The sequence below is a fragment of the Pelodiscus sinensis genome, chromosome 12 (genome assembly GCF_049634645.1).
Source record: "Pelodiscus sinensis isolate JC-2024 chromosome 12, ASM4963464v1, whole genome shotgun sequence".
NCBI lineage: Eukaryota > Metazoa > Chordata > Testudines > Trionychidae > Pelodiscus > Pelodiscus sinensis.
The window spans coordinates 35,309,479-35,336,743 of NC_134722.1; the positions used below are offsets into that span (position 1 = coordinate 35,309,479).

Below are 27,265 nucleotides of genomic sequence, written 5' to 3' on the forward strand. Positions count from 1 at the left end.
TTGCGCAACCAGGTAAGCATGGGGGTTGGGAGCCAGGGCAGAGGGGAAGGAAGCTGGGCATTGAGTGTTTGCAGGGTTGCCAGGTGCCCGTAATTTTCGCCTCCTGGCCGGGGGAAAAAATTCAGAAAATACCGGACATTTTAGGGGTCCGGTATTCTCTGAATTTAACAGATAGGAGGGGGAAATACCAACTGTCCAGGTGAATACCAGACACTTGGCAACCCTATATACAGAGGGTGGAAGGGCTGCAGGGTGATCTCCCACCCTCGTGCAGCAAGTAGCTGTGCTCCCCACTGCCATACTGGAGCCTTTCCAATTATTTATTGACAAACAAAACATGCAGAATTTTTTTTAAATTCTGTTTTTTGGCACAGAATGCCCTCGGTAGTAAACAGAGTACAAAGAGTGTGCAGTGACAAGCAGCAGTGTCCTATTCTGGCATAGTATAATTTTAGGGGGATTAAGCCATCCAGTAAATAAGGTGGAGACAAACACATAACCTTTTAATCTAGATATTGCTAGAGAGAAAATTTACAACAAAGTCAGTCACCATTCTCTTCAACCTCCTTACTTTTGCATTTGACCCTCTGTGACAGTGATAAAAAGCTGTCAAAATTAGCCAAACCAAAAATATAACAAGCAACAAAAAAAGGGCCTCTCCCTCCCAGATATATAAAGCTAAGCCAGGCTACATTTTAAACTAGCATTTAGGTCATTTTAATTTGCCTCACGTTAAGCCACCACCAGAACATTATTGCTCATTAATTACCAAGCTGAACTGAACTATGTGACTAAAGTGCAACAGGTTACAGTAAACTGAAAAAAATAATTGCTTAAAGAAGGACGTTGAGTCAGGCATGCAAAAATTTCAAGAGAGCTTAACTCCCATTTTTAAGAGTGATTCATGACTGATTCGCTCTAAAAATCTTTGCCAGAATAATAATGCCATTAAAGGGTCTGATTATTATGAAGAAACAATTTTGCCAGTACAATCTGAATCTACGTGAGAAAGGTTTGCCAGTATAGCCGGCAACCCCTTTCTAGCACAGACAAGACATCTGGCATGTAGAAGCCTAAATTCCAAAGTGAAATTGTGAAAATGGGACATAGACACATTGATATTGTCCAGAAGTAAAATTTTCAAACATGCCACTGCAGGATGCATGCCTAGTTCAGGAATTGCAAATGATGGTCTGTGTTGGATAGTGAGGGACGTATTTCAAATATTTAATCTATGTATTCTTTCTGAAAAGGAAACTTCAGATACATATATTATCTTAAATCTGTGAACTATAATGAAGTATGTTAAAAATTGCATAGCTTATTTCAATGCTATTTTGAAATACAGGCAATCCCCGGGTTACGTACAAGATAGGGACTGTAGGTTTGTTCTTAAGTTGAATCTGTATGTAAGTCGGAACTGGCGTCCAGATTCAGCTGCTGCTGAAACTGATCAGCGGCTGATTCCAGGAAGCCCGGGGCAGGGGCTTCCTGTAGTCAGCCTCTGGTCAGTTTCAGCAGCGGCTGACTTGGGGACGCCTGGGGCAGAGCAGCTGGGGTGCTGCTGGGTTGGTCCAGTAGCGCCACCGCTCCTCGGCGCTACTGGACCAACCCAGCAGCACCCCAGCTGCTCTGCCCCAGGCGTCCTGATTCAGCCGCTGCTGAAACAGACCAGCAGTGGCTGAATCAGGATGCCTGGGGCAGAGCAGCTGGGGTGCTGCCGGGTTGGTCCAGTAGTGCCCAGAGCGGCGCTACGGGACCAACCGGCAGCGCCCCAGCTGCTGTACCACAGGCGTCCGGAGCAAAGCCGCGGAGCACGGGGGCAGCAGGACAGCCCAGACGCGCCGTGGCTGTCCTGCTGCCTTCGGGCTCCGTGGCTTTGCTCTGCTTTGTCTGCAGACCAGGGGGACGGGGAGCAAAGCAGAGCAAAGCCGCGGAGCACGCGGGCGGCGGACAGCCCAGACGTGTCTGGGCTGTCCGCTGCCCGCGTGTTCCGCCGCTTTGCTCCCTCTCCCTGGTCTGCTGGAGACCAGGGAGAGGGAGGGCCCCGTTCGTAACTGCGGATCCGACATAAGTCGGATCCTCGTAACTCGGGGACTGCCTGTAGCTTACTTCATAATTTGGTGCTGTCTACACAATGCCAAATTTTAAAATAACTCACTATTCCGAAATGCCCCTTAACCCTTGTAGAATGAGGGTTACCGGGATGTCAGAATAAGCCTCCCGTTATTTTGAAATAACAGGCTGCTTCAATAAAGGCAAAATAGTAATTTTGGGATACTTCTGGTATTCTGAAATACCTCTGCAGCATAGACATGCCCTTACTGTCTCCCATGAGCTTGTGATGGTGGCTGCAGTTGCTTCTTATGAACCCACCTCAGGGACAAAGATATACTCTGGTAAGTCTATAGCACCCAAACACATTTATTGGTGCTAGTCTGCAATTACACATTAGCATTAGTTTTGCCAACCTTCCTTCTTTATAAGACAGAGAACAGAAAACATTCCTCCTGAATTATCTAGAGAGCAAGTGAAGTGCCGCATGAAATGTTACCTTTACTAATGAATTTTCTTTTGGTGGGTTTAGTTGTATTTCAAGTGAACTTCTATTTTTCTTTTTTTTAAGTAGTATCTGGTTGCTGGGAGGAGTTAATTTCCTGTGATTTGTTGCCATGTTTGCAAAGAGAATAAGATGACAACTTGGATCAGAGGAGAGCAGCTGCATTTGTCTCGGTATTTTATTCTGAATGTGAAGGATGAGAAAAGGGTCGCTAACTTCATTTGTGATTTGTATGGCACTGGGAACATTGGCTATGCGGGCTGGAGGAAGAGATGACAAAAATACAACTAAAAACAGGACAGATTTCTTTAAGACCACGAATCACCTGACAACTCAGAGAGGTCCACATTGCTACAGTGCTGACAGCCTCACAAAGACAGGCTGGTGCAGAACCTACAGGAATTGATTCTGGCAATGCCAGATGTGATCCAGGCCTCAGCACCATTGTAAGACAAGACCTTTGTGGAAACAGACTCAAAGATAAATGCATTGTCCCTGGCCAGAACACAGCCAGTGTCGATCCCAGATCACTACACAGACACCACGATTGTGTCAGTATAGCTGCTGCTCATCCACACTGGAGGCTCACTGCAACTTTTAGACACACAAAAGGACTGATTCTGAGGTAGCGTACACTGGTATAAATCAAAATTAAATCCACTAGTCAATGGAGTCCACTGGAGTAAAACCAATGGGAGAGAAGAAGTAAAGCCTCAAAGTCCTTGCAAATAGGGAAAAAATAAAAGGGAGTGAGGAGAATACCATGTATAGCAACTCTTTTCTATAGGAAAATTAAGCATCAGTGAAGACTTTTAAACCAGCACCACACTGCATTTTTGTAATGCCATTTTCTATGAAGTACCCCCAAGTCTGTTAAATTACAGGTGTCAATATTTTTCAAAACTCTAAATTCCTTTGTAATCTCACAATAACTCCCAACGGGGACAAGTTTGTGATAGGAGACCACTACAGAAAAAACAGGAAAGCTGCCAGTAAGGCTCAATAGGGGATATTTGCTTATAATTTTGCCATATTTGAAATATTTAGGCTAAAATTAACCAGGCCAGGTGTCTGCCTCAGGCTGAGTTTTGAGGGGAAAATTTCAGCCACCGGGGCCCAGCCCTTTGCAAGGATGAGAGTAGGGGAAAATAAATTGTTTTACTCATGTTAAATTTTTACAACCTCTTCTTTCAAAAGCTCTAGCAGAGGCCTGACATTTGGCAGAGGATGGCCTTTCTGTCAACAATGTGGCTTTGGTTGTCCCAGTGAAACTGCACCTAAATTTGGCCAAATTATAAATGTCTAAAAAAAGTCTTAGCTTGCACATGCTCCATGGAGCTGAGCAGAACTGCCTGCAGTTTTAACTTTTAACCACAGGCTCTGCCCGGTCCTGATCCAGCCTCCCACAGTGAGAGCAAGAAGACTGCCTGGGCACAGAAGGAGGGAGCTAATGCAAGCATAGGAAAGAGACAAAGAGGAGGAAGAAAGCTACCTAATCTGAATACAGAGAGCGCAAGAGACAGATTTTTGGCCCGGGTGGGAGGGGAGAAGAATCAGTTGGGATGACCTGGGACTGGAGGTTGCCAGGAAGGAGGGAAACTGGAACTGAGAGTTGGATAGAGGGACTGATTGAATGGCTGGGCAAGAAAATCAGGCAGATGGGAACTTGGATAGGATGGGAAGGAAACGAAGATTGAAATGAAGCTACTGTAGGTGAGTTTCAGGCAGTAAATTGGGGGAGACACTGAGGAGACAGGGACATGATGAGAAAGGAGATTAGGACCAAAAACCAGTTGGCTGTGTGTGGGGGGGAGGGGGATGAAAGAGGAGATTTGACAAAAAGATGAGGGGAGAGAGAGAGAACTCCCTCGTATACACAGTGTACAGATTTTGTGTACATACACAGAACATGTCCTGCATACAAATGTTTACCAGAATGAGTACATCTTCTCCATCAACAGATGTTTTCACTATTTCCGATTGCTGGCATTTCAAGAAAGTAATTTTTTTGTTTAATAAATTCAAACTTACCCCTCATCCAAGTACCACTTAGGGTTTTGTGTGGCTTTTTAACTGATAGATACACAACTGGTTTCAATTTAACCTCCTCCCTCCCCCCACACACACACAAAAAAAAGAGAAATGAAGTCAAATGCACTTTATTACTTATTAGCTGCTAATATAATACCTTTTGACAAGCTGAACAGTTGTAACAGGCGGCAGTTATGGTTTCTGCATGGCCTGTTTAGAATGAAAACAGGAATGAGAGACAGCTCTGTAACTGGGCTTTAAGCACAGCTCAGCCATCATACTGTGCCCAAACCACGTACTTTTATCCAGTTAATTTAGTGAATGAATCCCTTAGGGTCCCCAGCCATCTACCACTACAGCTCATTAGAGCCCAATATCTGACTTTTCATGTTGTATCACTGAAAGCATTTATGCTTAAAATGTAATTAAACTTAAAACAAACAAAATCTCTTCCTCTCTCCACCCTTTGACATTCTCCCATTTTCCCTTTCCCCCAGCTGACAAAAGCGTGAACTTTTTAGGGTTATGTAGGAAAACACTATACATTTCAACCACTTATGGCAAGACATTTGCCCAACTGTTCATCCTGCAAGCAATTAGAAATCTAAATACTTGGGGTAATGCGTTACTATTGGGATTTAAACTTGCAGATCTCTTACAAACGAGTAATGTGGCAAGACTTGCTGTCCAATGAGGTGTCTTATTGAAATATCCCAGGCTGTTTCACTTGTCACAGCTGTCGTTTCAGCCATTTGCACTTACACTGTATTGCTTTCATTACAAAAATAGAAATTTGTGTCCTAAGTGCTGTTACATTACTAATGCTAAATATTTAATTCCCCGGGGTTCTAATTATGGTTGAGCACTGGCAACACTGATTCTACTTTTTAATAACAACTGTAAAAGCAATTTGAGCATTTTTCAATTAATTAAATACATAGTCTACGAGTAACCTCTTGTCATTTTGCCCTCCAGGACCTGAGCTAATTTGTGTGGCATAAAATGTTTTGAAAATTAACTGATACACTACTCTACTCACTGTTATTCTATTAAATTACAGTCTGTAGAATGAACATTATATCCTAATAGTTACACACCGTACTGTTTCCTTATTTGTAAAGGTGTAGTTGTTTCTTGGGAAAAATTTTCTACAACAGCAATATTTATGATGGACAGAATATGCATATCAAATATACCCAAAAGCATTTGTCAACTTACAGTAAAACAAAAATAATCCTCACTCATGATGCATAAAACTTACATTACTGAATTTACCAAACTTGACTTTAACATCTTTTACAGATGAAAGTAAACTTACATTATTTCTTTAATTCACTGATGTTCTCTGTATGAATGCCAGTGGTTCATTTAATGTCAATTAAATTTTAAAAAAATTCACATCATAAATATTTTAGTTAGATTGGATGAAACTTGCATGAAATATTTTAACTGTTATTACAGAAAAGTACAAACAGGAATCTACTCTGAAGATTATTAAGAGATACATGTAAGTAGTTTGGACCCAAATTTTTGTTTTCAATTTTCAGAAACTGCAAAACCTGTTTTCTGCAATATATTGATAGAGGGTTAAAAAAAAACCACAAAAAACTTTGTACCTAGCATTTCCACTCTGCTGTCTAGCTATAATTCAGTGACTTACTTCTATAATAGTATCCACTTCGCAAACATATCCACACACATTTTAAAAGCAATATTAGAAATCCAAAACAAAGCATAATAGTCACTATGTATCCAGAAAGTGAAACCAATCCATCTATTTTCACAGCCAACCTAAACTAAATGCAAAAAGCCACTATATAAATGGCAAACATTATTTTAATCATTGTGACAATTTTCCTTAAATATGACTTTTAGTTAAGTCTCCTTTATTATAAAGGTTACGTGCAACAAACAAAAACACACAGAAAATCAACAGAACACAAAGGGCCAGGCTTCCATCAGAGAATCCAGGGTTAAGGGTAGCTCCAATCTCATATTATACCAAATATCAAAGGGATATAGCCTTGAGGTATAAAGGTAGGCCAGAAATTATTTGTGACAAGAATATTTTTCACTATCAGGAAAAAGCAAAGATTGTATTCACTCTGTTATGTTGCACATGATTTCCATTGTGCTATAACAGCCCTGTGTGTGTGCCTCAGTTTCCCTCGGCACTGCACCAATACCTAGATTCGGATGGGAATTTCAGGTGTGCTTGTCACTGAGGAAGACTGCAGCAGCCCCAGCATGTACACAGTGGCCAAGGCTCTCTGTAACCTGAGCCTGGGAGGAGGGAGGGGAAAGCAACCAGCTGACACATTTTACCCGGGGAAACTGGACAAAGGAAGGGGAAGCTGGACAAAGGAAGCTGGGCTGCCTGCAGGCCCAAGACTGGTAGTTGAGTGTGTGTGTTAGTTTCGGCTGGCTTGGGGTGCAGAGATGGGGGGCAGGGCTATTGGCTGTGAGTCCCCTCTCCCCCAAAGATGGATTGTACTGACTGCTTCTGGTCAGGAGCAGCCCAAGGCCAGCTGTAGCAGCTGGCACCCCAGGTAGAAGGCACGATTGGCGCCCCCACCTGCACGGCTGTCAATGGCCGTGACCTAATCATGGGGCGCCCGGGCCGGCGGCACCCTAGGCAACTGCCTAGTTTGCCTATTCTCATGGACCGCCCCTGCTTCTGGTTCCTGTGCTAATGTTCTATGCTGTATCCCTGTGAATAAACCTTCTGTTCAACCTGCTGGTTTAGAGTCACATCTGGCCGCAGATGGGTGTGCAGGGCCCAGTGACTCCCCACACCTCTGACACACACGGTATCTGAGAAATGGGGGTAGGAAAGGGAATATCTTACTGATCTACATCTTCATGATAGGTTTTCGAAGAGGGACAGTTACCTTTACCATAGTTATTGTCATTTCCTTCAAAACCCTCTTCAACGTCTCCCTTTTTTCAACTACCATTCCAACATCAGTTTCTGTCCAAGTGCTCTTTCGTAGAGTATGTCCATACTCTCTCCAGAGCCCTTCTTGTAACATGGCCCTTCTCATATTGGTCAATTCAGAATTGGCCAATATCTAATCCAAAGACCTTATGTACAGAATAAGATCACTCTGACACTAAACTTATGTCAACTTAAATTATATTGGGATACAGCTCCGGCAGTAATTATATAACTTGTGCATGTCTACTCGTGTTGTCGGAACTTGTCCTCAACAGGAGCACTTGTACCAATTAAATTGTTGAGGTGGCCAGCAACAGTTAGCCACTCAGTGACTACATTAACACTATGTCCATCTACCTACATCAACATGGACCCTATTCCTCTCATGGAAGTGGGGTTATTAAGATGAAGTAGCAAGCAAGTTACATCAGCAGGAGCTGAATTTTAATGTAGGGCTGTGTCTACACTGGGCCACTTATTCCGGAAAATCAGCCGCTTTTCCGGAATAAGCTGCGAGCTGTCTACAGTGGCCCTTGAATTTCCGGAAAACCAACGATGCTCTACTGTACAAAATCAGCCGCTATTCTGGAAAAACTATTCTGCTCCCGCTCGGGCATAAATCCTTATTCTGGAACACTGTTCCAGAAAAGGGCCAGTGTAGATAGCCCAGTAGTCTTTTCCAGAAAAAAGCCCCGATTGCCATTTTCGCGATCGGGGCTCTTTTCCGGAAAAGCGCGTCTACATTGGCCACAGATGCTTTTCCGGAAACAGGGCTTTTCCGGAAAAGCAGCCTGCCAATGTAGACACTCCTTTTCCAGAAAAACTGAAAACGGAATAGTATTCCGTTTTAAGCATTTCCGGAAATTCATGCCAGTGTAGACACAGCCTAGATGCTTACAGGGTTAAGTCGTCAAACTGCCTTGCATCAACCTAACTTGGCAGTGTAGACACTAAGAAATATAGCTCCCCCAAGAACTTTCTGCCTTATCCTTGTGTCTTCTTACCATATGGTTCCTTCTATCTTATCTATATCTACTGATGGTATCTTTACCCATCGTGGGCCAAGATTCTGTGGCCCTTTCTCATGTCCTGTAGCACCTGCTTTTGAAATAGGTAGGAATACCTGCAATGGGATTGTTAGCAGTGTCAGGATTACTCCATGTAAGTTAAGGTGGCAGTATTTTTATTTTCAGATAGAAATAGGACAGTTATGAGACATGCATTATTCACTCAAAAGACCACACCCATCACTTTCTCTCAAGCAGACACAACCAGACTTATGTCCATATATTTTTTGTTTTTTAAACAACAATCATACTATTCAACCCATAATACATCCAAGAGCATATCTATTCAATTACACATTAAGAACTTAATGAAGTATGCAAATCTTTTGACCAAGCTATGCCACATCAACTATAAAATTACCATATTTTACACAATGGTACATTACATATGCAGGATAAAGTAATATATGTACTTGTCATATATTACTTGTGAAACTGTTAAGCAGAGTCTCTCTCTCTCTCTCTCTCTCTCAGAGAGAGAGAGCACAGATTTCTTCATCACCAAGCAAATGGCCATTCAAAGTTTACATTAAGAAATGTAAGGCATTTACCTGAAAGGGGGGGTGGGTGGGTATGTATGTGTATTCGTTCAAAGTATTTTTTCAGAACTTAAACATTTTCAATTTGTTGGTGTCATGTTCTTTTTAAAATGGTGTATGTGAGCAGAATGTGTCAGAAAAGATACAGAAGTAGCTTTTCAATAACAGTAAAAGTAACTATACGTTTTACAGTATTAAATAAAACCAATTTCTTCCAATGATAGCCACTATGACAACATTATTCTTGCCCTTTTCTTTCTCTCACATACACCATTTTAAAAACATGCACAATGTGTCAACTTCAATAAAAGCAACACAGTTCTTTAATTAGTACATTCACCTGGAGCTGCTTTAACAAAGTATTTTTCCTAAAGTGTAAAATGTAAAAGACCAGAAAAATCAGTCATCTATGTGCAATGACGTCTCAGCATCTAACAATGGATATACTGAAAATTAAAAATGCGAACCACTGAGCCTATAATTCTCAGTGACCGACTGTAAAGTTATCTACAAAGTCTGCATTAAAACTTTACAATTTATTGGGCTAGACTTTTAAACAAAAAAATAAAGATTAATGCAATATTTTTGAAATATAAAAGGCTAGTACACAATTTAAAATCCATTTTCCACTTTTCTGGATTAAACTATGCTCTTTCAATGTAAGAAATACGATTATGCATGAAACCAATCTAGTACGTACAAGTTTTATAGGTTAAATTTTAGAAAGTCCGACAGAACAAATAAGTTAATTATAGCTGGCATCTCTGATTCACTGATGAAATGTGCATTACTTGCAGCAAAACATATCTGTCAGCCAAAAAGAAAGGGCTACAGGATTTAGAAATCTAAACAAACAAAAAAACACCACAGAGGAATCAGCAGCAGCTTTCCAGGCTATATAAGAACTTAAAGAGCTTTTAGTGAATGGGTACCAGCTAATTAATCTTGGAAAAGAGACAATCTAATATATGCATAGCACTATAGGAGTTACATTAGTTTAAACTAAATAATTATTTCTAAATAAACCCCACATTATTACATTTGTAGAAATGGGCAAAAAGAAGTTTGCACTAAATATTCACATGTGGCATGGTTACTTTTATGAGGTCAAGCAACATGCTGCATCAAGCAATAGTATATGCAGAACTCACAACCTGCCATTCCCTGGCCAATACCCCTCCAAGAATCAGGCATACTGTCTCAGAAGTCCCTCTGTTGGTAGCACTCTTGCCTCTCTGACTAACGTTCACATGGTAGTCCTTCGGGCCCTATCAAAAACTGGTGTTGAGGGGTTCCTTCAGGGCTGTAGTGCCTCTCCAGCTCCTCTGCAAAAATGAATGGTTTAATGTATTGAATAGGGAATTTGAGGTGTTGTAAAGGAAGATGGGCCCTTAAAAAGAATTTACAAAATTAAAAGTTTAGAAACTTTTGTTTGGAAAATTTGTTTTTTTTTTTCCATCTAAAGAATAAAGACACTTCTTTACTCTAGCTCTTCACGGGAAGAGAGAAATTTGTTTACAATGATATTTGATAAATGCAACATATTGGCCTGTGCCATGTCCCTAAAGTCAGACAAGGCTGTTTTCACCATCCAGTCTGATCTCTTGTTTGATGCACACCATAACATTTTATCCAGAGATTCCTCAATGTAGCCCTAAAACCTGAGTGTCTATGACAGACTTTCTTGTTGAAAATCATCCAGTAGTGATTTAAAGACTTCAGATAATCGAAAATTTACTAGTCTTTGGCAATCAGTTTCAATTGTGACTCTCATTAAAACTTTGCATCTTCTTTTCAATGGGAACTTTATTAACATAGCTTCAGCAGAGTAGCCGAGTTAGTCTGTAACAGGAAAAACTTTAAAAATAACGAATAGTCTAGTAGTACCTTAACAACTAACAAAACATGTAGATGATATCACAAGATTTCATGGGCAAAACCCACTTCTTCAGATGACTGGAAGTATTAGAAGTCCAGCTCCAAGAATAAATTTATTTATATAATCCCTATTCTGTTGACACTTGTTGCCTTGGAAATATTTTGTTATACCTGAAGTATGAAAACTTCTCTCTAAAAATCAATTGTGATACTAAGATACATTTTCTTGACTACACAGTTTGTTCTGCCGATTCACTACAAGTCTGTATTAAAGCAATAAGTTAAAAAGTAAATTCACAGTACTACTCCAGAAGGTAAACCATGTGTTTAGTCAAACATGTTTGTGGAGAAAAAAATAGATGTTTAAAATAATAACACAAGATTATGAAAAGCTTGAGATCCAGAAATATTCATACAAAATACAGTAGTCATTGTAGAGCCAGGAAGTCTAGTTGAAACCAACCTGTTATTTGAAGTATTTATAAAGAAAAAAAATTGTCTGCTCTGAAATGACACTTTCTTTTTTAGAGCTACATAAACAGTATGACAATCTTAACTAAAATACTCAGTCATTTTATGTGCTCGGGTAAGATTTTAAGTCAATGACCTAATGTTCTGTGTTATATATCAAACATATGATATTGCACAGAATTGGTTTAATTATAACTACATGGTATTACTACTGTGTAGATCAACAAAGATTATTAAGAAATCCCAAGCATTTCATGAGCATTTTAATATCGGTCCTAGAATTGCCAGACTTAAACGGCACTGTTTACATGAATTAAGGCCTGACTTAGAAGAGCTGAGCATTCATAACACTAAGTTAATGGTAGTTGGGGATGTTCAGTAGTAGGCCTTTTGTTGTCCCTGCAGCATCGTGGTGCCTCTGACTCCATTGCTGAGCTGATCAATAACCTGAAAGAGAGCTCATGGCACTTTTTCCGAGCCTAGCTCTAAGCCCCGTTTCTTTCACCATTGCACCCCTCTTGAAGAAGAGATGCAGGGAGGATGTTGGAAATCAAGCAGTCAGTATTCTGCCCTCTCAGACTCTGCCAATGTGGGAAATACTCTATATGCATGGATCAACAGAAAACAACTTTGACTTCAGCAATCAGAACTTTCTTAGCAACACTTATGCAGAACGGTCTGTCAATCTTTAGCCCTAGCATGAAAGTAGTGGTTTTCCACATGGCTGCTCCTGAATACTGGCTTCTAGTCTGACACTTTTTTGGTGGTGCCAACTTTCTAAAAGGTGCTACAGCTATTGAAATTACTTGTAAATGTACTTAGGGCCTCAAATCTCTGAGCTATTGCTCTAAAAAAACGTGCTCACCTACCTAATGCCACAATTCTAGAGTGTTATGGAAATTTTCGGGTACTAGTGGGCCGTATGTAAAACGATGTGGGGGGGAGGAATGGTATTGCTGCCTGTGGGAACTGCTCTGTTCCTGACAACAGACCCTGTTCCTCCCTCTCCAAGATCCCTTTTTCCTTTTCTGGACCAATACTAGGAGCATAATGAACAGAGAGTATCAGGGTTACAGATCTGCATGGTATCCCCTCTGCCTTCCCCATTTAGCTTACTTGGGGAACATGCACACTTTCTCCTTCAGCCAGCCAGAACTCTTCCCTTTATCCCACCCTATTGGCCAACAGTTTCAGCTACTCCACACTGTTCTTCTGCCGAGTGTAGAAATGGTTTCCCATTTCTCCTCTTGTTTTTTCTGCAGCACTAAGCCAGTGACATTTCCAGCCTGCACAATGGAAAATCCTGTCTTAACATGCAAGTTCAATAACCTGTTTCAGATGATCATCTATTTTGAAGGAGTTCCTTCGTGACTCATGCTTCGCAGTGTTTATTGCTTTTACCCAATAGTATCTCCATTACCAGAGAGAAATAAGATCACCCTAATCTGGGCATATGACTATTAAGAGCAGTTCTTCTGGTTCTGGGAGGCAGCAGGCTGTAGGGACAAGAGCAGTCCTGGATCTGAATGTAGCAGCCCACATATACATAGATTTATGAAACAGTAAAGCAGGGTACCACAATGTTTCATGTGTCCATGCAGCTCTTATAAATTAGGGATCAGTTTAGGCGGCCTCTTAGGCTATATCTAGACTACATCCCTCTGTCAGCAGAAGGATGTAAATGAAGCACTTCAAAAGTGCAAATGAACCCGGGATTTAAATATCATGTGCTTCATTTGCATAATCACAAAATGGCACTCTTTCGAAAGCGCTATTTTGAAATTGAAACCGCAGTCTAGACTCGGTTCTTTCAAAAACAGGGCACTTTTTTGAAAGATCCTGTAAACTGTAGGCTCCTGTTTGACTCTAACTCTGAATTAGACTGGTAAAACCAAGCTGGGAGTGCAAGGGGTTGGCATGAAGCAAAGATGTGCAAAAGCAACACTTGGACTTGGTTTTGTGTGAGACTACACCCTAACCATTTCTCTCTCCTCTTCAAATATTTGGATCTGGGCAATCTTCATACATAAAAAACCAAAGCCACTCTTGTTGCTTCAGAAAAGTGAAGTATGTGTAAGGCATCTTTCTTGGCCTCCCTTTCTGGAGACTAGAAAAGCTTTGATCAAAGAAAGAAAGTGTAAATCAAGAAAGGAGGGAGACAAACTCCTATTCACTGCATATTTGTTTCAGAAATTCTTAAAAGGTATGCAATTTACTGTTGCAGGAGGCTGAGGCAACAGTAATTTAGATAATTATGAGTGTCATCAGTAACTATTCTATTGCATAAGAGGACTCTTGCAAGAAACACTTCCTCACATAACATTCACCACCCTTCTAATAAATGAGTACACAGTTTAAATTTCCAAAAAAGAAGTTTGACAAATTTTTCAATGACTATATCATTCATTTTATATAAATAAACAATCTCTGATTTTTTTTTAACCAAAGAGAATGGTTTTACAAAAACAGCTTCCAAAAGAGTGTCTTTTTGTACAAAAATTGAAAAGTTTTAAGAATGACTTATTTCACCTATTTATCGAATATCATTAAAATCACAAGCAATCCTCCTTTCTGTTATCCTTCTCATCTTGGCAGTAACTGATAAGGAAGATTTCAGGGAGGCTCAGTCATTGATGGCAGGATCTAGAAAAGAAATAATTTTGTACACAGTTATCATTCCCATCCACAATTTCTAGCTATTGTATTTCACTAAAAGCACTTAGGTTCCTTCTCCTACCAGCATCAACACAATGCACAACCGGCTTCATACAAAATTAATGATTATTGTTATATTGCATCTTATACCATGACAATTTTTCAGAGATTGCATCTTACCTGGTTACAACTCATAAACGGTGAAGTTGGAAGAGTTCTATAAAAACCTAATATAAATTGCTAATAGAAATCAGCTGACATCAGAAGACATATGAATATGTAGTATATTACTTATAGGATGCAGCTGAATATTCTTCTATTCCTCAAGAAAGAAATATCCTTTCTTCCCACAATGTGGATGAGAAGGGCTAAAATTTATGATAGAACATATCATGCTGCATGTCCTCCCAAAAACTTCAGCTTGCCCAGCCAGATGATGGGTAGGCAACATATCTAGAGGAAAGGAGAACAAGGAATGCTTTAACCCCTTCCCCTGCCCCCACACACCTCTGAACTTTGCATAACTAGGATCATTGCAATGCATCGTAGAAGATTTGGTGTAGTACCATCTCACTTTCAAAACACACAAAGAGATCAATAACACTATCATATTGCAACTTTCACGGTAAGATCTACTTTCACTGTTGAAATTTTTGCCACCTTCCACACTCCGGAGTCTCCTCACATATATTACAAGATAAAGCCAGCTGAAGTTTGAGGAAGGTAGGAGAAACCATCACAAAGCAAAATGATTTCATTATTTCTCTCACCGTCCACATGCCTATTGATTCACTGTGTTGACCTGATGTTTAGGATTTCTGCTGCTGCCTTCCAGCAGCATTTATGTGAATATAAAGAGTAAGGATCTTCATCCAAGCAGGAAGTTAGTTGCCTTGTTGATTAGCAATCACATCCTGTTTCATACAGAGCAGCTTAACTAAGGAAAGGAACATATGGTTCTTAAAAGGGGCATCAAAATAAATATGACAGGTCAGTGCAAACAAGAGATCAAACGAATGAGAAGTGTGCCATATCTAAAATTAAATGTGCACACATAATAAAGATGCAAAAAGAGACAAAAAAGCTACTCTGATTTCTGAATTATTCATGAAGCATGAAGCTCCAGCTGTTGCCGCCATCCCAAGGACATTTCACATTGGGAATGAAGCTTTATGTTAAAAAGTTATTTTTTTTCCTATAAAAAGGAAGAGAAACAACCAGGTGAGTTTTTAAAGAGAAGTGTTCACTTTATCACCTTCTTCGCAAGCATTTAAAAGGTAAAATACTTACAAAGTCAATTCAAGTTTGATTTCTTTGCTTATCTCCTACAGGTTCTCTAATTCTAGACACTTACATTTGAACCTTCCATGGAATTTTTATTCAGTATGGTCATGTGGGAATCTTTGAGCATCATGGACCTTTCGCTTTTTTTTTTAAATGTCATCTCTTATGACTTAGTGAGACCTCTGTACTGCCTTACATTTCAGAAATACACTTGATTTTTTTATTAATTTTACACCAGCCATTAGCCATTATAGATCAAATACAAATATACAATTTGTTGAAAGGTGTACTGTTTACATAGCAAGCATGACCTCTTCTGTCCCAAGCACATATGACAGCACAAGACAGAATGAGAGGATGCAAACACTAGGATGACTCTTACAAAGAGTCAGCGTAACATGGTGCTGCTACACAAACAAAGAGCTCTCCCAGCTGCCTTGGGAAGCCAAAGGATCTCACTTCCAGAGCAAAATTATTTAGCAACTATACATTTACCTTTGCTTATTGTGATTTTTTAAAAATTTTGCTTTCTTCTTCCCCAAAAGAAAATCATCCTTCCCTATTCTCCTTAGACCTTGTCCATCCCACCCCCTCCAGCATGATTTCTAATTTCAAAATACCTACAAGTGCATTCCTACCTAGGCAAGAAGGTACTATACAAATATGGGTGCTGTACACAGAAGAGAATGTTTGTAGACCAGCAGACATTGCATAGATTTGGGAGGGAGAGAGCAGAGTGAAGTGGATTTTGTGGCTACAGTACTTCCTTGAAATCAGATCCATTTTTCACATATGCTTCACCACTTTAGCCCTGAACCTGTACAGCTAGCTACTTGAATGGAAATAACTTTTACAGCATCTATAGCTCTTCTTTGAGCTTACAGACAGGAAATACAGCCTACATCTCGAATGCAGATTTTTATTAATTGGGGAGTATGTCTATACTTCTCCTCTGTGAGCCCACTATAAGGCAGCTATAGTTTACATATTTTTTACTTTTAATTTTGTAACTTCTTTTGGGGCAGCTGTGTTATTTCATGTTACTGCATATTTTAGAAATGTGTGTCTGCCCACCACCCAGGCCTGCAGGTCCCCACCACGGGCTAGTCCCATGGAGACCCAGGGTGTGCACCACTTTCCCTGAGGAGAAGCTGGTAGCCAGGGTGTGTGGCCCCCACCCCACAGACAAAGTGGCAGTCGTCCCCGAGTTGGGGGTGGTGGGCTGGGCTAAGCTGATGGCTACCCCAACCCTGTGCTACCCACACCTTCCCCTGAGCTCCCCTTCCTCACAACTTCCTGCCCTGGCTGTTGAATCCCTACCCCCTGAACCCCTCCTCATCCCCACCCTGGACTCCCAACCCCCCACATCTCCAGCCCCCTGCCCTGAGCCCATCCTCAACCTCCCAACCCTGACTCCTGCACCCTCCACACCACCAGTCCCCTGCCCTGAAGGACCCAGGAAATGCCAGGTAAGTATATAATGGGGGGGGGGGGGGGGGGGGGGGGGGGAGAGAAGAGGGCAATAAGAGACAAAGCAGACAGTGAACATTAATAAAAAAAGACCATAATACTTAAAAACTTGAGCGCCCATACTTTCCATGTATATTTGCACAAATGTTGGTTGTCAAAGTTGCATGCAAGCATCCCACTTCAAGAAACCGGCACAGCCTGTATTTCAGGTGGATATGCTACCACTCCAACCACGTCTCATGAGTTTTATATCTCTATACTATTAGGCTACGTCTACACTGGCCCCTTTTTCGGAAGGGGCATGCTAATTTTGAAAGTGGGAATAGGGAAATCCGCGGGGCATTTAAATATCCCCCGCAGATTTAAATAAACATGTCCACCGCTTTTTTCCCGGCTTGGGGAAAAGCCAGAAAAAAAGCATCTAGACTGGCCCGATCCTCCGGAATAAAGCCCTATTCCGGAGGATCTCTTATTCCCACTTTCAAAATTAGCATGCCCCTTCCCCAAAAGGGGCCAGTGTAGACGTAGCCTTACATAATGTACTCAACTGTACAGTTTGGTTAAGTAGCTAAACAAAAGCCTTGTGCATGGGTGCTTACTATTTTAAGTAAGTGGGTTTTGAAAGCATCTCTCCTCCTAGATAGCTATTGGAAAAAAAGAGATTCATGAAGAATCTAAAAATTAAGCAAGTTTTTGAGACCGATAATGTTTCTCTAAGGTCTCGCTCCATTTTTACAACTACAACTACTATCTCAGAACCTTCCAATTACCAAAAACACCCCAAAGATTTGAACCAACACCCATTGAAACAAATGGAATCTTTCCACTGATCAGCTCCTAAATGAACCTGGGGATGAACAACTTTAGGTGCGTATATAAAGAGGATTCCCTTGCCTAATTTTCTTCCTTCTTTGCTACTGAACATTGACAGGTAAAACAGACACACACGCCTACACTGCTTTCCACTACTACTTCTTGCCTTTTTCCTCCTTTGTCAGGGTTTTGTCCTTTTACCTTTTTTTAAATTACAGCTTTGTGAGAGCTGAATTTAGGAGTCCAAATAAAGTCAATTGTATTTTAGATCCTAAAATGCTCACAGAGCTATAACTGATGCAAGTAAGAAAAACTATTTCTGCCAATCACCTACAAGACTGGTAATCATGTTCAAGTACTTTGCATCTCCTTTTGGGCATCGTTTACAACAACCAAAAGTCTCCCACAAACACCATGAAGTAGGTGAACTTGCTGGATGGTCTCAATGCACCTGCTCTCCAGTTACAATCCACATGGCAAAGACGACTCAGAATGCATCTACACAGCACCCTTAGCTCGAAATGAGTGACACAATTTGCACCATGCAAGTCACGTAGCTTATTTTGATTGTATTTCAAAATAACTTATTTGGTAATTTGGCGCTGTGTAGACAGAACTAAATTTTGAAATAACTCGCTATTCTGAAATTCCCCTTAATCCTCATGGAACAAGGGTTACCAGGATGCTGGAATAAGCTGCCCGTTATTTCAAAATCTATTTCAAAATAACAGGCTGCTCCAAAAGATATAGAATGCCTATTTTGGGATACTTCTGGTATCCTGAAATAGCACCACAACAGAGATATACCCTCAGCATCTTTAGTGGCACAGATTATATACAGGCCTGGCCTAGTGTTCCAACTAACCAGCCATATGCTGAGGGGGATCTATTTCTAGTACAGGCAGCAGGGTCAAAGCTACCGCCTAACTAGAAACAGGACAAACAGACTTTCAGGCCGAGAACACATCAGTTTATTTCTGAATGAAGAAACTTCCTCTTTGTTCAATGCTTCGAGCTGGGGGCATAGCAGAGCTCATGCAACATCACTCAGGAATCATGTGGCTAAACAGATTTTTCCTTCCTTTCTTCTTGTTGCTGCTAGGAAAGCTCCTAAACACAGAGGGGACATTCCTTCCTAACTCCTTGCATTAGCCACACAAAAGTGCAGAAATGGACAGAACAGTCATGGAGAGCACTTGGGACACCTTAAAAATACTCCCAGAACTACCCGAGGCCAACCAGTCCAGCCTTGGTCTTGGTTCCAGATTCCCTTCATTTTTACTGTGATTCTACTTCTGCAATTGTAATTACTACCTCTCAACTATTTTGTCAGACAGCCAGGTTTCCAAGCGCAAGCCCAGCCTCTTGCAAACTAACAGATGTAACTCGTATCAGATCCTGCTTCAATTTGCTGAGTGAAACCGGAATGTGCACCTCCTATTCCATGACTGCCATTTAACCCCAAGAGATTACCAAATTGTCTCCTGCAACATTGGAAGAATTTTTTTTCACCTTCATAAAGACAGGAAAACATCTTCCTGCCAAGAGAGTTTGACACACTAATTGAATTGAAGTGCAATCTGCATTCATGAGACATTATCTGTTACCCCACAGTTACAGACTGATTAGATGATCCTAACCACAATATTATTTGTGAAATTAACCAGGATACACACCCACATTGATACAAATGAAGCCCTAGACACACCCCTACCTAAATTACTTGTACATACATATACATATATATATATATACATATACATACACACACACACCTCGTTACTCAGCCTTAGACACCATACATATACTCAAAACCTGGATTTAAAAAAAAAATAATAATTCCACCATATGATCAACACAAACTGCAATACGAAAACAGCATCTAAAGTTCTGTATGAGAGGGGTCATGGCTCAAGCAGCTATAAGATGCTATGTACACCTATAATACTGCATAAATTATATTAATTTAAATGAAATCTCAATTGAAGATTCTCATTTGGTAAGAGGCATGTAATGCTACAAGGCACAAAACACATACATCATGGTAACTAAGATTTATGACATTGAACCAAGGTTCTTATAAAACCTTCCTTTTAAATTGTTAAAAGACTCAACATACAAAATAAACATCAGTATGCTCAAGGACACTTGGAAATATACAATTCATTACAAATTTTGTTTTGATGTTTCCATGATTACATTTGTGAAACACATTGAAGAATGCCACTAGGCTGGCTGAATAATATTTTTTTTCCGCAAAATACATCGATACTTACAGTTTTTCTACCTCTCTTCATAGTACTCATTAAAAACAATTGTCTGATCTGCTGAACTCTTTGAAACTGAAGAAAAGGAATTGGCAAGAAGTTATTCTGTTGTTAGGCTGTATTTTATTACTGTTTAAGAATGAGTGTTTATAAGACCATGCATTTTCAGCCAACCTACAGTAAAGAATGAAAGCTTCTCGCTACAAGCTAAAAGAAAGTCTTTACCCTGCTCCTTGAAGAGCTCATTTTCACATTACTCAGGCTTCATTATGCTGAATCAATATTCGTTTAGTCACTGGGGTTATTGACATATTTTAAAATAAAAGTATACCCTTCAGCTACTGCACTCATTATAGGTAATTTGTCTTGTCAGGGAGCAGGGAATATTATCCCAGTCTTTCAGGGGCTGACAGCCTATGGAAATACCTCCCCATGGTTACAACTGTAAATAATTTTAAGGTAAAATATTGAAAAATCAATGACTGTTTCCTGCAATCTGTCACAAACAAATCAATCATAATCTGCACAGCCAGAGAGTATGATTTGAAGGAGATGAGAGCAGATGTAATTCTTGGCTGGAATCTCTCATTTCAAAATCACTTCACATAATGGTGTCATCATTTAAACACTTAGCAGTCACTGCAACCGCCACTCAGAACATCCAGTTGGACAAAACCAGAAGGAAGAGGAGGAGAAGATGCCTTTGCTTTTGTGTAAGCAAACATTTAATTTAAATGGTTGTTGCATTAGTCAATTTCACAGACAGAAGAGCTATGCTTGTTCCCATGCAGAAACTGAGCTAATCAATGTTGATCTTCCACATATTCACTGTAAATTAGCATTTGAAGATGTAATGAGTATTAAGAGGAACTGAAGCTTGCTTTTTAACATAAACCAACAAATCAGATATTAATATTCAGCCAACAGTATTGCCAGATATATCCCTCCATCTTCAAATTCACTCTCTCAAGCTAGTTCATTAGAGAACTAGAAAGGAAAATTGTCCATAAGCACTTTGTCTTTAAGGACAAAGAATTTCTGTCCATCACATATTCTATTTCAACTTCAAATTTTCATTATGTATAGAACACGTAGAGAACCAAAAAATAATAACCCAAATAAATTAAATAGAAACATATTCTCATATTGCATTCAGAGATTAACTATTATATACAGAATTATGTTTGATCTATTTATACATAAGAATTCATACTATGTAGTTAAAGAGCTATTAACTGATATTTGTAAGTAAATCATTTGTGTAAAATTAAACTAACCTATTTTGTAGAATGATGCTAATATCCAACAAGTTATTTGTTCATTCATTTTTCTTTTCTAACAGATTTAATTTCTTGATATTCTGAAAGGTCTGACACTTCCGTGGACCTTAATGGAGGCATAAGAGATTAGTTGCAGCAAACAGAAAAAAGGGCCTAATTCACTAAGGTGGTCAGGAGAATCACTATGTACAGGGCACACAATTCATTTCAACCATATTAGCTGTATCAGATTCTTATTTGTGAGCATTTTTGTTTACATTTATCTCAAACAAAAGTCAAAGGCAGATATTTGCCTGCAGGTAAGAAAAATTCATCTTTTTCTCCATAATAAATATTTATAATATTAGGGCATATTTTACACCTAGCTAAGATCACTGGAATGTAATTATACTTTTAAAACCATTTATCTATCACATAGTAACACTATCTTAAGGCAGGATCTTCACTGATACAAATTAAACATTGTGTTTGTAGTAAAGGAGAATTTTCAATTTTTGTTAGCAAAATAAACCTATTGAAAAAAAGATAAAAGTTAAAATGCTTCCAGCAAAAAAATTACTAAAAGCCTGATGAAGAAACAGTTAAAGCCTTAGAAACTGCATAAGTCCAAGAAAACTGCAAATGCTGGCTGTCAAGTGAATCTACTTATCCAGTAGAAAGAACTGACTGTTGTTTAAAGTCAAAAAGTAATCAATGAGGAGGAGAAGAGCATCTGTGAATGAGCTGCATGACCTCACGAAGTCAGACTTCTCTATCTCTCTAGATGAAATCTAGAATTAAGCTTTCAGGAAGAGACATCTTCAGGTTGCTCAGTCCTTTTACATTTCTTTGCTGGCTAACTAGCACTTGCTAAGGGAAGACTAACTAGTATGTTTAGTCATTGAGAAAGGGATAACATGTCAGTTCTTCTCCAATGAGAACATCATTTAACACACAGACAGAATCAGTAGAGCCCAGCACATATAGAAAATTTGTGTTTGCATCTGTATCCCCAAAAGTGAGCTACAAATATTTGCACTGACCTTGTGGATGTGGGTACCAGTGGATATCCACAGGTTTGCAGACTTCTACATACAAAATTTGTATCTGCATCCACATCCATATCTGCGGATTTTGGGGGCTCTACTAATCAAGTAGATCAAGAATCACAGAAGTTATTAAGGGAAGAGAATTTTTGTATGCGCACGCGAGTTGCTCTATTTGTAAAATGGGGATAATGACACTTCTTTGTGAACAACCTGTCAATTCTGTCATTATTAGGTTCCCCAGACACAGGACTCTTCTCTAACACACATTTTTCAGTATTTTGCCCAATACAGAATTCCAGAAGTTACAGCCAGAAAAGTTCAAAGACTCTATCCTTGGAAAGTGAGAGATCAGAGGAAGTTGTGTAATGCCAGGCATTACACAACTGCTCCAGGGGTGGAGTAAACCCTCGAGAGAGAGCGCGCGCAGCATATAGTGCTGCATAGTTTGGGATTTTTATAAGGTTTGCATGGGCCAGTACCACAGATGCCATTCTCTGCTGAACCAGGCCTAAAGATACTACAAAGGCTTGGGATTTCTTGGGGGAAGAGGAGGAAGGAAGGAGGAAAAAATGAAGTCATTTTATAATTACCTCCATTTTTAGAATCCTCTAATCATTTTCTTAGCATCTCCCCTTGGCACAGGGAGAAAATAGCACTGATGGAAGAATCTAAAAGAGAAAACACCACTTTTATTCAGATTAGTTTTTTCCCCTCCCTATCCAAATGTTTTAGTTTATTTTGCTTATAGTGCCGATTTTTAAACATCATGGATATCAGTACAAAGGCACTTTTAAATGCAACTTCACCTGCTCCATGAATATTATGGATAGTGCATTACCATCATACTTATGTAGTAAAAGAGGTCTAAAGATATTCATGTTAGCAATACCATACCTAATGAATCTTACAAAATCTCCCAGGCACTTGGGAGTGAAGAATACATCTCTTGACTAACTCCCTCCAAAACAATTTCTTCAGTCTCTCAGATCAGCCTCACTCTGCTGGTCTGAAAAAGAAAAATGAAGTTGTTACCTTATAGAAAAAAGTTAACCTCTGTACATCTCACTATTAATGCAAATCCCATCAATTAACTCAAACTTTCTGCATTAGAAGACATTAATTTTGTATTACATGAAAGTAAAAGACAACCCAGCACCAAAGAAACAAAAAACAAAATGTACCAGTGTGATGGACAAATCTGACATATGCAAATATTATGTGCACAAAACAAAACACTTACCATGATTTTTAAATAAGATTTAATAGGATTAAAGACAGCTGCAAAGTAAGCACACACATTCTGGCTTTTCGTGGGGCCTCTTCCTATATTCAGACACCTTTGGTAGGCTGGACTGCTGGAGTCAACTTTCTTGTTGGGGATCTTGCTGCTTTTACTTTTGTCTGCCCTCAACCAAGCTGAAGAACAGGGCTTTGTTTTGGGAGGTGGGGAGAAGGAACAACCTTGTTGCCCATTAAAACAACACTATTTCACTTGGTAATACATGTGTGTGGAAAATACAGTCTCTTCGCCTACTTTCCTTTTATCTGTTTTGCTTTCACATCCAAAAATGTACTGGGGAAGATACAGCTACATTTCATTAGTGAATATAGAAAAGAGCATCCCATGTTAAACACCACAATATGCATGTGATACGTACAGAGGTGAGGAACAAACCACCTATTTTGGTGTGAAACTTGTATTCATATACTTACATCTTGCTTGATTAGTAATAGCCAAAAATATAGCATTTGCTCAGTAAAAATAGGTAGCCTAACAAATTGTATGCATTTCTATAGGGGGGGCAACTTTGGTTTGAACATTTTAAAGAACTTTAGAACATTCCTGATAGATAAAACTGGGATAAAAATATTAAATCAAGAGATGTGTCAATGGTGGAGCCAGAAATAGAATGCACAGTCCCCAGTTAGCTACCTGACAGTCTCTCAAAGATGTCTCCCAAAACAGACAGTTTGGAAACTCCTAGGCTATGACTACATTAGCGGCTTCTTGCGCAAGTATGGTCGTTCTTGCGCAAGAATCCGCAGAGTGTCCACACTGCCCACCCGCTCTTGCGCAAGGAAATTTACAGTACAGCATGGTAAGAGAGGGCTTCTTGCATAAGAGCTATGCTCTTTTTTTAACAGGTGTAGGCCCTCTTGCACAGGAGCTCTTGCGCAAGAGAGCAGTGTGGACGCTAGGCAGGGATTTCTTGTGCAAAAAAGCCCTATGGCTAAAATGTCCATCAGAGCTTTCTTGCACCAGAGAGCATCCGCACTGCCATGGGCTCTCTTGCGCAAAAGCACAGCTCGCACATAGCAGTGTGGGTGTGTTCTTGCTCAAGACTTCTAGCACAAGAACCCTTGTGCAAGATATTCTTGTGCAAGAAGCCGCCAGTGTAGACATAGCCCTAGAAGGCTTTGTAATCCCACATTTATAAGTATACTGGTGGTTTTTAAGGTTTAATCAAAGAGCTAATGGTACAAGTTATACCACAAAAGGTGTCTGAACTTGCTTTAAAGTATTTAAACTGAGCTAGCTGTTGAGCTATCCATGGATAAGAAAGTAGATTTCAAACTCTCAAACTGAATGAGCTGTCTCTTTCCATAGAAACTCACAAGTCATCTAAAGTAAACAGCATCCCAGAGAAAAAGGTTCTTCCCTGTAAGAAGCAGGAAGTCAGCATAAACAAAAGTAATTCCTCTACTATTATTATAAAAAAGTGCTAGACTTTTTTTTTAAAAGAATGACAGCATTCTTAATAAAAACTTCAAGCAAGTTTTATAGCTGCAAATGATCCATTGAAACCAGTAATAAACAGCACTGTAGCACTATTTAATGCAACTTCAATATGGCAAAAGTCACAGCCCCATTTTATTTGTTGTGCTATCTAAAATGTTAGTTCTTGGCTTTACAGTAGCTGCTATTTCTGTAACTGTTACAGGCCTGCACACAGCAATCCACATCTTGCTACTTTGTTATAGGATATGAAAGAAGATATCTGGAAACTAAACACAGTACGTGTAACTAGAAACAGAATATCCAAATACGACACTGTGTGTTAGTCTATAAAAATACAGCATGAAGGCTAGAGAGAATACTTCAAAAAAGTAACCTCGGGATTCACGGTCTGATACAGAAATGCTTACAAACACTGTAGGAAATACCTACGTATCAATGGGAGAAGTTCAATATTACATTTGAGAGAAGGAGTAAAGAAGAAGAAAAATTAACTGCTTTAGTGTGGAAGAGGATCAGAAAGAGTGAGAATCATCAGCTGTACTCTTTTTATGGAGAAAAGAGAAATTCATACTTGGATCTATTATAGTTACCATTGCATGAGTCACTTAGCTAGCTTTTCTTTGTAAGACAATAATTATTATAGCAACAAATGAAGATAGCAGATGAACACACATCACAATTAACGTGCAGGAGACAATAGCAAGAGGTGATAGTCATCAATCACATTACAGATTAGAAACTAGAAATTATTCCTTATTTTTTTTTAAATTGAAGTATCAGATGATAAAAAGAACTATTCTGATATGAAGCTAATAATGCCTCCCTCAAGTTCCTAAGCAAGAGATACAATTGACCTTCAACACAAACATCTTGAGAGATTTTCCTTCCCCTATATGCAGTTAGCTTTTGTTGAGTTCAGTGTATATATGGACATTTCCCTAACTGTAATGTTAAACACATGTGAAAGTTTTTGACTCGGTAAATAAATAAGGTAAATAATTATGGAATCAAATCACGGATGAAAATAAAATACAACTCCTAAATATTACATTGTTATTAAGATCAATCTCTTTAAAAACTTGGAGAGAAAATTCTGTCCCAATCCTGAGAGATATTGAGTATCTGTGATTCATGCTAAGAGTCACAAGAATCAATACAGGTCACAGGTGCTCAGCTATCCTTTGAATTTTGGCCACAAACACTAGACAACAGCATTGTGCATCCTCTTTCAAACTGTGAGCTGAACTGAAATTAGATTAGGGCTCAGTCTAAGTGCAGAAACCTAATTACTGAAAAAGTCAAAAACTTTCACTCATTTTTAACATTACCCTTAGGGGGAAGTTCTCTCTATATATGCACTGCACTCAAAAATTAAATGCACATATGGAAAGGAAACTCTCTCAAGACATATTAATGCTGCATATAGCAAGTAAAATTTAAGCAGAAAGCACTATTTATGTTAATTATGTGTACATACAAGAAAACCAATAGTTTCAAGTTCACTCATGACATCAAGATATTTCTGGTTATATAAATACAATTTTAGCCCCCAAATAAAAAATAAGTTTGCGGCTTGTTTGCATCTGGGGGTACGTCTAGACTACAGGCTTTTGTCAACAGAAGTTTTGTCGACAGTATCTGTCAACAAAGTTTCTGTCGATAAAGAGCGTCTAGACTACACCCAGTTCTGTCGACAAAGCAAGCCACTTTGTCGACATGAGAGTGTAGATGCAAAGGACAGTATAAATGCAATAACGCCTTCTGTCAACAGAACTCTGTCGACAAAAGGTGTTATTCCTCATAGAACGAGGTTTACTGCCGTCGACAAAACTGCTGAGTTCTGTTGACAGAACTCAGCGGCAGTGTAGTTTTGTTGACAAAAGTCCACTTTTGTCGACAAAACCCTGTTGTCACCCTTATACACCGTAAAAAGAGAGCTTATGAGTTAATCACTATATAATATTTTGTATGAGACAAAAAAAGGTATGTTAAAGACTGCTGATGGGGAGAAAAAAGACATTGTGAACTACATACTACCTGAAGTTTAGGCATAAGGCAGCCAAAAACCCATAGGGCTTCCATCTGTGTGCCTATGAGTTTACTCTTACATTTCCATGATTATAAGCAACAACAGAGGGAGTTAAAAAGTGGATTTTCAGACCTAGTTATTTCAGGAAGAATAATATTGAAGGAGTTAAGGACGCATCCTATAGAACTCTTATGTATAAAACAACCATTAAACAT

General features: G+C 39.4%; 1 long non-coding RNA gene across 8 annotated transcripts in view; it reads right to left on the reverse strand.

Annotated features, from left to right (window-relative positions):
* The window catches only part of LOC102443395 (uncharacterized), a 145,227-nt gene that overhangs the window by 112,454 nt on the left and 5,508 nt on the right, over window positions 1-27,265 (reverse strand). For 2 of the 8 annotated variants that reach the window (XR_012906745.1, XR_012906744.1), the window contains exons 4-8: window positions 23,176-23,287; window positions 22,872-22,949; window positions 21,251-21,359; window positions 19,983-20,048; window positions 14,014-14,127 (exon numbers count right to left, since the gene is read on the reverse strand). This is a non-coding gene — a long non-coding RNA (uncharacterized LOC102443395). Of the gene's footprint in view, window positions 1-9,656; window positions 10,461-11,323; window positions 14,128-14,319; window positions 14,593-19,982; window positions 20,049-21,250; window positions 21,360-22,871; window positions 22,950-23,175; window positions 23,288-27,265 lie in introns of those variants that run through there. The other 6 variants (XR_012906746.1, XR_001368119.3, XR_012906748.1 and 3 more) reach the window with 6 other exon arrangements.